The 14,414-nt window shown below is 49.3% G+C and overlaps 1 protein-coding gene across 2 annotated transcripts in view; it reads right to left on the reverse strand.

Moving 5' to 3' along the window:
* The window catches only part of LOC143981550 (uncharacterized), a 107,525-nt gene extending 95,979 nt beyond the window's left edge, over positions 1–11,546 (reverse strand). Inside the window, exon 1 of one of the 2 annotated variants that reach the window (XM_077479492.1) lies at positions 10,556–11,546. The gene's annotated coding sequence lies outside the window, so the exon portion shown is untranslated. Of the gene's footprint in view, positions 1–10,531 lie in introns of both variants that reach the window. The other variant, XM_077479493.1, reaches the window with a different exon arrangement.
* Between the last annotated feature and the right edge of the window lie 2,868 nt (positions 11,547–14,414).

Here is a 14,414-nt window from a genome sequence, read left to right on the forward strand (position 1 = left end):
GACAACTGCCAACTAAAACTATCTCACTGCTAAAGAAGCATCTGCACACAATGCCTGATCTTCACCATCATGACTAACCTCTCAGCTAAGAGGAGATCTATCTACCTGATAGACGCTGTACTTTACACACCTCATCAGTTGGGATCCCACACCAACCACACTCAACTAACACAAAAACCAAAAGAGAAAAAATACCTTCAACCAAAAAGCTGGACCATACAGATTATGCAATGGAGAAAACCACCTTCTCTGAGATGGAGACCAAGACCACCACAGAGGAGAGACATGGAGGAGATGAGGACCACCTTCAACAGTTTGCACAATAAGCTGATGTGACGGCACTAAAAACACCATAGAAAACAGGGAATGGTCTGAATCCACTTTGTCCCATGTAAGTCGCTTGCTACAAGGCGTGTACTATAGTGGTCAACGTTGTGGACACCTATGCAAAATTTTGTGTACCCCGGTCTGCAGTAGAAAAAAAGGGTCTTTGTGAGTATGCTGCCACACGAGTTACTCACTCCACCACTGCTGTAGGAGAGACTGATATCATATAATGCACAGCGGCTGGTGTTTAACCACTTGCTTACTGGGCACTTAAACCCCCCCTCCTGCCCAGACCAATTTTCAGCTTTCAGCGCTGATGCACTTTGAATGACAATTACGCGGTCATACAACACTGTACCCAAATGACATTTTTTATAATTTCTTTCCCCACAAATAGAGCTTTCTTTTGGTGGTATTTAATTACAGCTCAGAGTTTTATTTTTTGCTAAACAAACAAAAAAGATGCAAAAAAAAAAAATCATGTTTAATAGTTTGTTATAAAATTTTGCAAACAGGTAATTTTTCTCCTTCATTGAAGTGCGCTGATGAGGCGGCACTGGTGGGCCCTGATAGGCTGCACTGGTGGGCACTGATAGACGGCGCTGGTGGGCACTGATAGGCACAGTTAAGGTGGCACCAATAGGCACAGATAAGGCGGTACTGATAGGCACAGATAAGGCAGCACTGATGGGTGGCACGGATGGGCACGGATAGGTACCACTGATAGATGGGACTGATGGGCACTGATAGGTGGCTCTAAAAGGTGGCACTGTTGGGCACTGATGGGCACTGGTAGATGACACTGATGGGCACGGATATGTGGCATATGAGGTGCATCACTGTTGTTGAGGCAGATTGTGGGCACTGATAGGTGGCACTGTGGGAACTGATGGGTGGCACTATGGGCATTGATGGGTGGCACTATTGGCACTATGGGCACTAAGGAGTGGTACTGATGGGTGGCACTTTTACTTTATTTAGGTGGCACTGGCAGGGGGCAGGTGGGCACTGATGACTTGGCCGTGATCGGGACTGAAGTCCCTCTCACGGCCGCCGGTGATCAGCTTATTTTTTTTTCTCCTCGCGCTGACAGGAAAAATCGCAGATTACCAGCTGTTGTGATCACATGATCAGCTGTCATTGGCTGACAGCTGATCACGTGGTAAGGGGTCGGGATGGACCCCTTGCTCCGATCTGTGATCAGACGAGTCTCATAGACTCGCTGATCATAGAGCGCGTCGCGCGTGCCCCTCGGGGGGCGCAGGCCGCTCGTGCACGAGACAACGTCAATAGACGTCGTCCCGGCAAAGCAGGTCTGTGCTGTAGCCGTTATTCGGCTATAGCGCAGATCTCAAGCAGTTAAATGTCCTCCATCCACTAGGAGGGGCAAGTGAAGGCATGAACTATTGGAGATGTTTTGAGAGGAAACATGGAGGAATCTGGAGAGGGGAGTTCACTAAAGAGACTCGGCCATTATTACAGGTTTGCTCAGAACTACAATTCCCAGGCAGAGAGTGAGTAGGATGGATTGACTTTTTCCCAGGTTAATAGAAAGGAAGGTCCCTCTTTATGCAGGGAGGCCGAGACTGCTACAGACCTTCTGTGCCTGGGAAGAAGAGAGGGGCAATTACTGCCTAGAAGCAGTGGAGGTGATTAGCAGATGCTATACCAGAGCACTGGGGTGAGACCTGGACTTCAAGAAGCCTGCTGTTCAGTTAAAGAACGGGACACTGAGGAGCCTAAGCATGGCAAAGAGAGCTAGATTGATTGATTAGTGGATAGAAGGAGAACCTCTGCCTAAATAGAACTGGCGAGAGGCCATTGGCTACCTTAGACTGTAAATTCACAAAAGAGGGACAGAGTTGCTAACTAGGAACACGGTGTCACTGCATGTTACATAATTAGCCTGATTGAAAAAAAGACACAAGTCCATTCAGCTCAAGCCATAGAAGTGAGCATAAGCTTTTAAAGAGATTCTTCTCTGAGCACTCCAACACAAGTTTTGGGCCCTAATAAGCTGGCCAGCAGAAGATTTGGAGCAGTGTACTACTGATTACTGGGGTAAACACCTATAAGATCACTCCCTAGTTAGGGTTACACAGTGTAGGTTTAAGAAAGAGGTGTACTCTTGAACATTCACTGTTTTGCAGCCCGTTGGCTATACTGCCAGGCATTGCAGTACCGCTACTCACTATCTCTGATCACCGCCACACCAGTACAATGTCACCAGACCAGTGCTGTCAGTTAGTATCCCTAATCACTGCTGCACCACTCGGTGTCCCTAATCACTGCCACACCAGTCATATTCTCCCTGATCACCGCCACACCAGTCATATTCTCCCTGATCACCGCCACACGAGTTACTGTGTCCCTGATCCCTGCCCACCCATCAAGTTTTCCATGATCACCGCCACACCAGTACAATGTCACCAGACCAGTGTTTTCAGTCAGTATCCCTAATCACTGCCACACCAGTCATATTCTCCCTGATCACCGCCATACCAGTAACAGTGTCCCTGTTCAATGCCACACCAGTAACAGTGTCCCTGATCACCGCCATACCAGTAACAGTGTCCCTGATCACCACCACACCAGTAACAGTGTCCCTGATCACCACCACACCAGTAACAGTGTCCCTGATCACCGCCACATCAGTAACAGTGTCCCTGATTACCGCCATACCAGTCATATTCTCCCTGATCACCGCCACATCAGTAACAGTGTCCCTGATTACCGCCATACCAGTCATATTCTCCCTGATCACCGCCACACCAGTAACAGTGTCCCTGATCACCGCCACACCAGTAACAGTGTCCCTGATCACCGCCACACCAGTAACAGTGTCCCTGATCACTGCCACACCGTAACAGTGTCCCTGATCACCCACCATACCAGTAACAGTGTCCCTGATCACCGACCATACCAATAACAGTGTCCCTGATCACCGCCATACCAGTCATATTCTCCCTGATCACCGCCACACCAGTAACAGTGTCCCTGATCACCGCCATACCAGTAACAGTGTCCCTGATCACTGCCACACCCATCAAATTGTCCATGATCACCGCCACACCAGTACAATGTCACCAGACCAGTGTTGTCAGTCAGTATCCCTAATAGGGATGAGCTTTGTGTTCGAGTCGAACGTACGTTCGACTCGAACATTGGCTGTTCGTCCGTTCGGCGAAATCCGAACTCTTGGTCCGTTCGCGTCAAAATTCGTGTGGCGCGCACGGCCCACAATGCACTGCGATGGCGCAGTGCATTGCTGGCTCGTGATTGGCCAAGCATGCACTGTGACCCCGCATGCTTGGCCAATCGCAGCGCCAGCAGCGAGGAGAGCCATGATTGGCCACAGGCATCCTGCCTGTGGCCAATCATAGCTCAGGCTGTGTAGTGCACGCCCCACACTATATAAGGCCGCCTTTGAGGCGGCCTCGTGTAGTGTGTTGGCATCTGAAGCAGTGGGTGTTCTGTGTACCTTCAACACAGTTACACACCAATCGTTTTTGGCTGATTTCCTATCTTGCTCTTGTGTAGTGGTTATTGTCTGTGCCCTGACCGCAGTATACACCGCTATATTCACCTCACCTATATAGCTAGTGATCTATCTTTAATAATAGAGCTTGCAGTCAGTAGTGTTAGGAGATAGTGCGTGCTGTCTGCGTGCTCTGTACCCAGTACACACCGCTATAATCCACCTACATAGCTGTTCTCTATTTGGGCCCAATTGCCATCTGAAGGAGTTATTGGAAGTTGTGTGTGCCTCCAAGAAGGGTCAAACAAGCCGGGGTCGGAGCAGGAGAGGGCAGCAAGGTCAGACGGAGCCGGGTCAGATATCAGATAGGTAGCAGGCAGGTAAACAGGTATTTTCAGGCACTAGCTGCAGACGAGACAGCACAGGACCACTGTAACTGCGCCTTTAAAAAGGGCCACTGGCGCCAATCGAGCTAACGCTCGTCCGTGCGTGCGTGTACCGCGCGCACATACGATCGACGTGCACCCGCGCGCGTTGGAAGACGCTCGTGCCCACGACGACCCGCGGCACGAATGCGCGTGCGTGTACGGAAAGTCGATCGTACGGAACGGACGGATTCCTGACACCTATTTAGCTAGTGATCTAGCTTTAATAATAGAGCTTGCAGTCAGTAGTGTCAGGAGATAGTGCGTGCTGTCTGCGTGCTCTGTACCCAGTACACACCGCTATAATCCACCTACATAGCTGTTCTCTATTTGGGCCCAATTGCCATCTGAAGGAGTTATTGGAAGTTGTGTGTGCCTCCAGCACAGCACAGTATACATCTGTATATACCCCTTTATCTCTGGTGTTCTCTGGTTATTGTCTGCGTGCCCTGACCACAGTATACACCGTGATATTCACCTCACCTATATAGCTAGTGGTCCATCTTTAATAATAGAGCTTGCAGTCAGTAGTGTTAGGAGATAGTGCGTGCTGTCTGCGTGCTCTGTACCCAGTACATACCACTATATCCACCTACATAGCTCTTCTCTATTTGGGCCCAATTGTCATCTGCAGGAGTTATTGGAAGTTGTGTGTGCTTCCAGCACAGCACAGTATACATCTGTATATACCCCTTTATCTCTGCTGTTCTATAAAAAAGGCATCTGCAGGAGTTAGTGGGTGTTGTGTGCCTCCAGCACAATATAAACTACCCAACTGCTGTTTTACCCAACTCCCTTCAGGCCATTACCATGTCTGGAAGGTCAGCAAGGAGAGGCAGACAGGCGCGAGCCGATAAAAGAGGGCAAGCAGGCTCTGTGTCTAGAGACAACAGTGCTGGTCGTGGACGCGGTGCATTGTCATCAGCACGTGGCCATGGGACATGCTTGTCCTTCTTTTCGGCAGCTGGACATGTTGAACCGCAACATGCCAACGACTTGGTAGAGTGGATGACCAAGCCCTCTTCATCCTCCTCATCCTCTCTCACCCAGTCTCAGGGTAGTAGCAAAGCAGCTGCCAACGCATCGTCTTCCCTCCTATCAATGTCATCATGACACTCAGCTAGAGGAAGGCAGTAGCGTGAGCGCAGAGAGAGGGGGTGCTCAAGAAGGACAGCAATCTGGCAGTCATGTTCCACAAGCTGCAGCATATTGCCAGGTTTGCTACAGCGATGAAGAGGGAGGGGATGATGAGGGCACTGACTCCACGTGGGTGCCTGGAAGGAGAGAGGAGGAGAAGTAGGAGGAGGAGGAGGCACATGTCCAACGAGGCAGGATGCCCTCCCGGGGCCAGCTTAGGGGCAGCACACCGACTGAATCACACCGCAGAGCTCCGCCTGTGCAGAGCGCTTCCTCTGCGTGTTATTCTAAAAGTTCTTTGGTGTGGGCCTTTTTTGAGACGAGTGCATCAGATCGCACCGCTGCTATTTGCAACATATGTCTCAAGCGTATCTCACGTGGCCAAAACATCAGCCGCTTGGGCACCACATGCTTGACCAGACATATGTTGACCTGCCATGCAGCTCTTTGGCAAGCGTACCTCAAAGACCCACACCAAAGAACAAAACGGACCTCTCCTTGCTCCTCATCAGCTGGCATCTCCAACCCCACTAGACCTTCAGTCCTCTCTGAAACCTGCTCTGAGAGGAATGAAGGTGTAGAATTAGGTGTGTCACAGCCAAGTGCTTCCGGGAACTCTGCTAGTGGTACACCCACGTCCGATTATAGCAAGCAAATGTCCCTGCCCCAGCTGCTGGACCGGCGGAAGAAGTTTACTCCCAGCCATCCACATGCCCAGCGGTTGAATGCTAGCTTGGCTAAATTGCTAGCACTTCAACTGCTGCCTTTTCAGTTGGTAGACTCAGCCCCCTTCCGTGAGTTTGTACAATGTGCGGTTCCTCAGTGGCAGGTCCCCAAACGCCACTTTTTCTCACGGAAGGCGATTCCGGCTCTCTACCAGCATGTGGAAGGGAATGTCCTTGCCTCGCTGGACAGGGCGGTCAGCGGTAAGGTGCATATTACCGCTGACTCATGGTCCAGCAGGCATGGACAGGGACGTTACCTGTCTTTCACGGCCCATTGGGTCACTCTTCTGGCTGCTGGGAAGGATGCAGGACAAGGTGCAGTAGTGTTGGAGGTTGTTCCGCCACCACGCCTCCAAAATGCTACTATTGGTTGTGACACACCTCTCTCCTCCACCCCCTCCTCTTCTTCTTCCTCCATGGCCTCTTCCAGTGCTCTGTCCGCAGAACCAGCGGTGCTCCGTAGGCGTTCCAGGGGCTACGCAAGTACGCAGGCAAACGATTCCATGCCGTGCTTGCGCTGGTTTGTTTGGGGGACAGGAGCCACACTGGGGCGGATGTTTTGTCAGCTCTGCAGGGGCAGGCCTAGAGGTGGTTGACGCCACGCCAGCTTAAGCCAGGAATGGTGGTTTGCAACAATGGCACCAACCTCCTCTCCGCCCTCCGACAGGGACAACTGACCCATGTGCCCTGTGTAGCTCACGTCCTTAACCTGGTGGTGCAGCGGTTCTTGGGCAGGTACCCCGGCTTACATGATGTCCTGAAGCAGGCCAGGAAAGTCTGTGTGCATTTCCGCCGATCATTTAATGCCTGTGCTCGGCTGGCTGAGCTCCAAAAGGAGTTGAACCTGCCCAAGAACCGCCTTATATGTGACATGCCCACCAGATGGAACTCAACATTGGCCATGCTGCAGCGGCTGCACACGCAGCAGAGGGCCATCAATGAGTACCTGTGTGACTACGGCACCAGGATAGGGTCAGGGGATCTCAGTTTTTTCTCACCACGCCAGTGGGGCATGATCAGGGATGCATGCACTGTCCTGTCACCGTTTGAGGAGGCCACAAGGATGGTGAGCAGTGACAGTGCATGCATCAGTGACACTGTACCTCTTGTCCACCTCTTGGAGCATACGCTGCGTGGAATAATGGACAGGGCACTTAAGGCAGAACAGAGGCAGGAAGAGGAGGACTTCCTTGCCTCTCAAGGCCCCCTTTATCCAGACAGTGTTCCTGCTGTGCCACCCATCACACAGGAAGAGGATGAGGAGGAGGAAGAGGAGGAGGAGGATGATTGTGTCAGCATGGAGGTGGAGGCTGGCACTCAGCATCAGCATCAGCAGCAGCAGCAGCAGTCTTATAGGGATGATTTACAGTCCCAAGAAACCCGTGGACTTGTACGTGGCTGGGAGGAGGTAGCTGCGGATCATGTTGTCCTTAGTGACCCAGAGGACTCCGGACCGAATGCCTCAGCTAACCTACGCTGCATGGCCTCCCTGATCCTGCAAAGCCTGTGGAAGGATCCTTGTATTCTTCGGTTTAAGGAGAGGGACCATTACTGGCTGGCCACTCTCCTTGATCCACGGTACAAGGGTAAGGTTGCCGACCTTATCTTGCCATCGCAGAGGGAGCAGAGGATGAGACATCTCCGGGAGGCCTTGCAGAAAGCTCTGTGCAACGCATTCCCAGAGACTGGGAGGTTACAAACTCCTGGTCCTGGACAACGTGTTGCTGAGGCATCGGTCAGAAGGAGCGGTGGAGAAGGTGGCCGTCTGACTGATGCTTTCAGACAATTTTTTAGTCCGCAGCCCCAAGGTATGATTGGTTCCAGCACCCATCGCCAGCGTCTAATTTACATGGTGCAGGAATACCTAGGGGCAAGGTCAGACTTGGACACCTTTCCCACCGAAAATCCTCTGGCTTACTGGGTCTTGAGGATGGATCGCTGGCCAGAGCTTGCACAGTATGCAATTGAGCTACTGGCCTGTCCTGCATCCAGCATTCTTTCGGAATGCACCTTCAGTGCTGCTGGTGGCTTTGTTACCGATCACAGGGTGCGCCTGTTCACCGAATCAGTTGATCGACTGACCTACATCAAGATGAATCAGTCTTGGATCACCCACAGCTACCAAGCACCTGAAGCTGATGTAACCGAATAATTTTTTTTAAAATACCACATCCCTTCAAGACTGCCTATGCTGATGCTGAGTGACTGTCCTTTTATGTTGATTGTCTATCCTCTTCCTCCTCCGCTGATATGTTGGAAGAACATTTTTGGTTCTGGGTGATGCCAGCAGCCCAATTTTTCTGCCCCTGTTTAACAGGGGCGTTTAATTACAATTTTTGATGCAATGCTTTGCAGCAGGGCTAATTCCAGCAAAAAAACTAGAGTATATGGAAGAGGTTGCAGTGTGGTGGCACCAGCACCAGTGCCTAAGGCCCAATTTTTCTGCCCCTGTTTAACAGGGACATGTAATTACAATTCTTGATATAATATTTCACAGGAGGGCCCCTTCCTGTGCCCACCCAGAGTAACGGTGAGGACTTATAGTGTTGTGGCACCAGCACCACAACCACCAAAGGTCAATTTTTCTACCACTATTCAACAATGGCATGTAATTACAATTCTTGATATAATCATTCACAGCAGGGCGCTCCAGCGCCCACCAAGAGTCACTTTGAGGGCTTACAATGTTGTGGCAAAACCAACACCTTGTTCCGCCATTTCTGCAGAGCATATAGGGCAGGCCCCTACTTTCAAACATCCAACTTACAAACATCAGACAGCAGCAAGTGAGATGAAAAAAGATGGACGACAAAACAAATTATACAGGGGTGATAACCCTTCCCTATGTTTTCCAAAAAGCTTAAAAATTGATTTTTTGACTGGAGCTACACTTTAAAAATGTACCAGTTGAAAATTACAAACAGATTCAACTTAACACAACAAACCTACACAGTCCCTGTCTTGTTTGCACCGCCTGTATACTGCTGTTCTGAGTATATAGGGCCTGGGGGCCACACGCATTTCCTTTTTTTAATATGGGTACGGGGTTCCCCTTAATATGCGTACAAGACCCAAATAGGCTGGTAATGGGCAGGGAGGGCTACCCATGCCATTTTTCTCAATGATTTTCATCCATATTGCAGGAACCAGATATAACATTAAAACCGCAAGCAGTTTTAAATGACGTTATTTCCATTTAATGTCATTTTGTGCAGGGACTGTTCTAAACACGGGAAACACGTGGCACTTCACAGGCATACTATAGACACCCCCCAGGCACCATATTTAAAGGAATATTTCACTTTTTTTTTTCACTTTAATTGTCAGTAAAATCAGTGCTCCCGCCAAAACGGCCATTTTTAAAAACATTTTAGGCATTGACCCATGTCCCCTGGGGCAGGAGCCAGGTCCCCAAACCCTTTTTAGGACAGTATCTTGCATATTAGCCGTTAAAATTAGCACTTTCCATTTTGAACGTTCGAGTCCCATAGACTTTAATGGGGTTGTAACGTTCGTAACGAACGTGGGGTCCGTTTGAAAGTTCTGGTGCGAACCGAACCGGGGGGTGTTTGTTCGGCTCATCCCTAATCACTACATATACAGTATAGAAATATATGGACACCTACTGTGTGTCTATATCTATAGATAGATAGATAGATAGATAGATAGATAGATAGATAGATAGATAGATAGACAGACATATACGGACACTATATATAGTAGGGATGCACCGATACCATAATTAGTACAAGTACTTTTTTTTTTAGTACTCGCCGATACGGATGAGCGATCCCTACCGCAAATGTTTTATTTTCACTTCAGCTCTCAGCAACGGTACAAAGCATTGAAAAGTTATTTACAAATGAAATAAATAAATATATCTTTTGTTTGAATTAGCTCTTTTTCCATGTGAGATGTGTAAATACATGTTAATTTATATGTGTAAAAATCTTCACTAACAAAGCAAACAAAAAAAAAAAATTAATTGTTTATCGTTTATAAAATAAATGTGAACAAAAGAAAAAAAAAAGCAGGAAAATAATAATTCCATGGAGGAGAGTGGGGAGTAAATGAAGGGTTATTAAGGGGTTAAGCAGAGGAACATTTGCTCATCCCTTTGATCTGCAGATGAAGAAACAGAAATATACAAAAAGAAACAATGTTTCTTTTTATTTAATGTTTCAGGGCTGAGCAATGTTGTTGTTGTTGTTTTTTCTTGACAGCTGCAATTACCGGACTCCTTCCACACCGGGGAGACCCGCCGGCAGATCAAAGAACCGAGCCTGAAAGGGGCCATTTGAATGAGTACCGATACTTGTGCAGATACTCAGCACCAATACCAACACCAATATTAGTATCAGTGCAACCATAATATATAGTATATATGCCATACACACACACATGTACACATTTATAAATACACTCATCTGTCAACTTACAATATTGGTGATTTTGTGTCTTACTTGTATTGTCAGTGGCCCCTTTGCTTGTAGTATCAGTGGTCCCTCTGCGCAGGATATCAGTGGCCCCTCTAATAAGGATGTCAATGGCCCCTCTGCTTGATTTTTCCAGTGGTCCCAATACTCAGTGGCCCCTCTGCTCTTGATGTCAGTAGCCCCTCTGCTTGGTTTTTCCAGTGGCCTCTCTGCTCAGGATCTCAGTGGACCCTCTGCTCAGAATCTTGGTGGCCCCTCTGCTCAGGATCTCAGTGGCCTCTCTGCTTGGTTTTTCCAGTAGCCCTTCTGCTCAGGATCTCAGTGGCCCCTCTGCTCAGGATCTCTGTGGCCCCTGTGCTTGGTTTTTCCAGTGACCCCTCTGCTCAGGATCTCAGTGGCACCTCTGCTTGGTTTTTCCAGTGACCCCTCTGCTCAGGATCTCAGTGGCCCCTCTGCTTGGTTTTTCCAGTGACTCCTCTGCGCAGGATCTCAGTGGCCCCTCTGCTCAGGATCTCAGTGGCCCCTCTGCTTGTTTTTTTCCAGTGGCTCCTCTGCTCAGGATCTCAGTGGCCCCTTTGATCAGGATCTCAGTGGCCCCTTTGATCAGGATCTCAGTGGCCCCTTTGATCAGGATCTTAGTGGCCCCTCTGATCAGGATCCCAGTGGCCCCTCTGACCAGGATCCCAGTGTCCCTTCTGATCGGAATCCCAGGTGCCCCTCTGCTCAGGATCTCAGTGGCCCCTCTTCTTGGTTTTTCCAGTTACCCCTCGGACTGGGATCTCAGTGGCCCCTCTTCTTGGTTTTTCCAGTGGCCCCTCTGCTCAGGATCTCAGTGGCCCCTCTTCTTGGTTTTTCCAGTGGCCCCTCTGCTCAGGATCTCAGTGGCCCCTCTGCTCAGGATCTCAGTGGCCCCTCTAGCCGAGTCGTCACCTCTATTCAGAAAATGTTATGCTCCTTCCACATCTTGGTGAAAGTTGTTATTTTTTCGAAGGACTGACACTTCCTCTTTCTGCTCGGAATATGAAATAAACTCACATTTGGTGAAATACTTACCGAAAACCAGAAGGAGAAGTTGAGATGAGGAAGTCTCTGATGGAGGATGGGGCGGTGAGTGAAAATGGCCGCGGATTGGGAGGAATTCACAGCAACAGCGCCGAGCAGCATGTCCGATTCACACTCCACACAATATAATGACAGGTCCTCTTCATAAGCAGCTCAACTGCCTGTATAATCAACACAGAATTGGTGTTTTGTCTTAAAGTAAACGCCAACCCAAAGTGCTTGGTGCTCCGTGTATCATAAATAATTCTCATTTGTAGTATAAAATGTTTGGTTTCCACTTTTTTTAATCTTTTCTTGTGGTGCTGTTGATCTCCTGCAGCCACTTTCTGTCCACATGCCCCTTCCCTCCCCCCCCCAGTGGTGGCTGCGTGGCATTTTTCAGGTTTCCTGATGGCTTGTGTAATGAAACAGTTTGGGTGTTAAACCTGAACCCCCACTGAACTCCAGGGATGGGGGTCAAATGTCCTGAACATTTTCTAGGCTAATATGTACAGGATTGTCACTCAAATGGCATGAGGGAGGGGGGGCATTGAGCTGGGGACAAAAACCAAACCTAAAAAAGTAAAGAAATTCAATTTAGCGGGGGACAGACATTTTTATGAGGGCATTAAGATTAAAATGCACAATTGTAACATGTTGAGGGAAGGCAGACCCTGGGGGGAGCAGGGCAGACCATGGAGGAGGGGGGCAGATCCTGGGGGAGTGGGGGCAGACCATGGGGGAGGGGGGCAGATCCTGGGGGAGTGGGGGCAGACCATGGGGGAGGGGGGCAGACCCTGGGGGAAGTGGGGGCAGACCATGGGGGAGGGGGGCAGACCCTGGGGGAAGTGGGGTCAGACCATGGGGGAGGGGGCAGATCCTGGGGGGAGTGGGGGCGGACCATGGGGGGAGGGGGGCAGACCCTGCCTGTGAAGCCAATCCTCTGTACAATGTACACAACTCACTACTGTAACACTGACAACAGCTTCAGTCACTTGCTTGTCAAGGGGACCCCACTAAAAAATGTGATGTGGTCCCCCCAAATTCTTTATGGATTTTAAGGTGGTATCCTATGGAAAAAAACAAGAAAATAGTGTGGGGGTCCATTCAAAAATCCACTCCAGACCCTTATTGGAGCAGGCAGCCTGCCAAGCCAGGAAAGGGTGAGGGACAAGTGTGAACCCCCCAAGCAATATCAGACCACATGCCCTCAGCATGGGTGGGGGGTGCGTTGACCATAAAAGGTGGAGGTGTGTAACACAACCAAACTGCCACAAGATGGAGGTGGAGGTGTGTAGTACCCCTAGCTCACCACAGGATGGCAGCCTTGCACTATTCTTAGAGATGGAGGTGTGTAGTACCCCTAGCTCACCACAGGATGGCAGCCTTGTATCACCCTTATCGATGGAGGTGTGTAGTACCAAAAAATCATAAGAAGGCGGCCGTTTTACTGTTTTTATTTTTTTTAAATCAAATATTTTTATTTTTATTTTTAGTATTAAACATTGCATACAAACAAATAACCACTTTTATCTCATTACAGGGATAAATAATCCCCCAGAAAAAAAAGCCAATCCATTCAATGACATAAATGATGTCAGATGAATGCGGACAGCGCCAAACATAAGAGAACCCAGAAAACAAGCAGAGCTCGCACCTCTCGGAATGAAGTAACAACACATCATATTACATGGATACATTATACATGTCAGGATGATTCACCCCCTGATATCATACATCAGACCACCGCGACCTCCTCTATACAGCTTCAGATCTTCTTTTACATACTGATTTCTCCCCCCTCCCCCCACCTCTGCTCTTTACTCCTATCTATCTCTTTACTCCTCTCCACTGAACCTCATATAATTCATTACTGGGTTCTATTCAACATGACCAGATCTTTTCAAACCTTTGGGTTGCACCTCAATGCTTGTATGTTCATTCTTCTCTTTTAGGCCCCTTTCACCCATCCGTTTGTGGATGAAATACGGACATATATGCATCCCTATGGGATAGCGGGCGTTAGTGTATGAACATCCGCAGACACCTGATATCATCCGTCTCCGCTATGGTCCGATTATGCAGACGGAGGAAAATCCTATTCTCCTATTCGTCTTCAGAGCGGATCAGATGAACACGGAGAGACAGTCTCCTCTATGGATTCCCCATAGAGGAGAGCGGAGATCTGACAGGGCGGTCCCTGCACAGTGTGTCATCCACCAGCTCAGCGGGGACAAACGGAGCGATCCCCACTGAGCAAGCGGATCATTACGGATCTGTTGCGATTATTCCCAATAGTGCAAGTTTGGATGTCCCTCTTATCTCAGTGGAGCATAACAAATTATGCTCCACTAGTTAGGGTTGGGGTTAGGGTTGGGGTTGGGACTGGGGTTAGGGCTGGGGTTAGGGTTGGGGTTGGCATTAGGGTTGGAGTTTGGGCGTCCCTCTTATCCCAGTTGAGCATAACAAATTATGCTCCACTAATTAGGGTTAGAGTTGGGGTTAGGGTTTGGGTTAGGGGTTGGGGTTGGAGCTGGGGTTGGGGCTGGGGTTAGGGCTGGTGTTAGGGTTGGGGTTAGGGTTAGGGTTGGGGTTGGGCTTAGGGTTGGGGTTTGGGTTAAGTCTGGGGATGGTGTTAGGGTTGGGGTTGGGGTAACAGTTAGGGCTGGTGTTAGGGCTGGTGTTAGGGCTGGGGTTAGGGTTAGGGTTGAGGCTGGGGCTGGGGTTGGGGTTGGAGTTGGGGTTAGTGTTAGGGCTGGGGTTAGGGCTGATGTTGGGGTTAGGGTTGGGGTTAGGGTTAGGATTGGGGTTGGAGTTGGGGTTAGGGTTGGGGATGGGGTTAGGT

The sequence above is a fragment of the Lithobates pipiens genome, unplaced genomic scaffold, assembly GCF_037356315.1.
Source record: "Lithobates pipiens isolate NorthernLeopardFrog02 unplaced genomic scaffold, aLitPip1_a1.2 Scaffold_16, whole genome shotgun sequence".
NCBI lineage: Eukaryota > Metazoa > Chordata > Amphibia > Anura > Ranidae > Lithobates > Lithobates pipiens.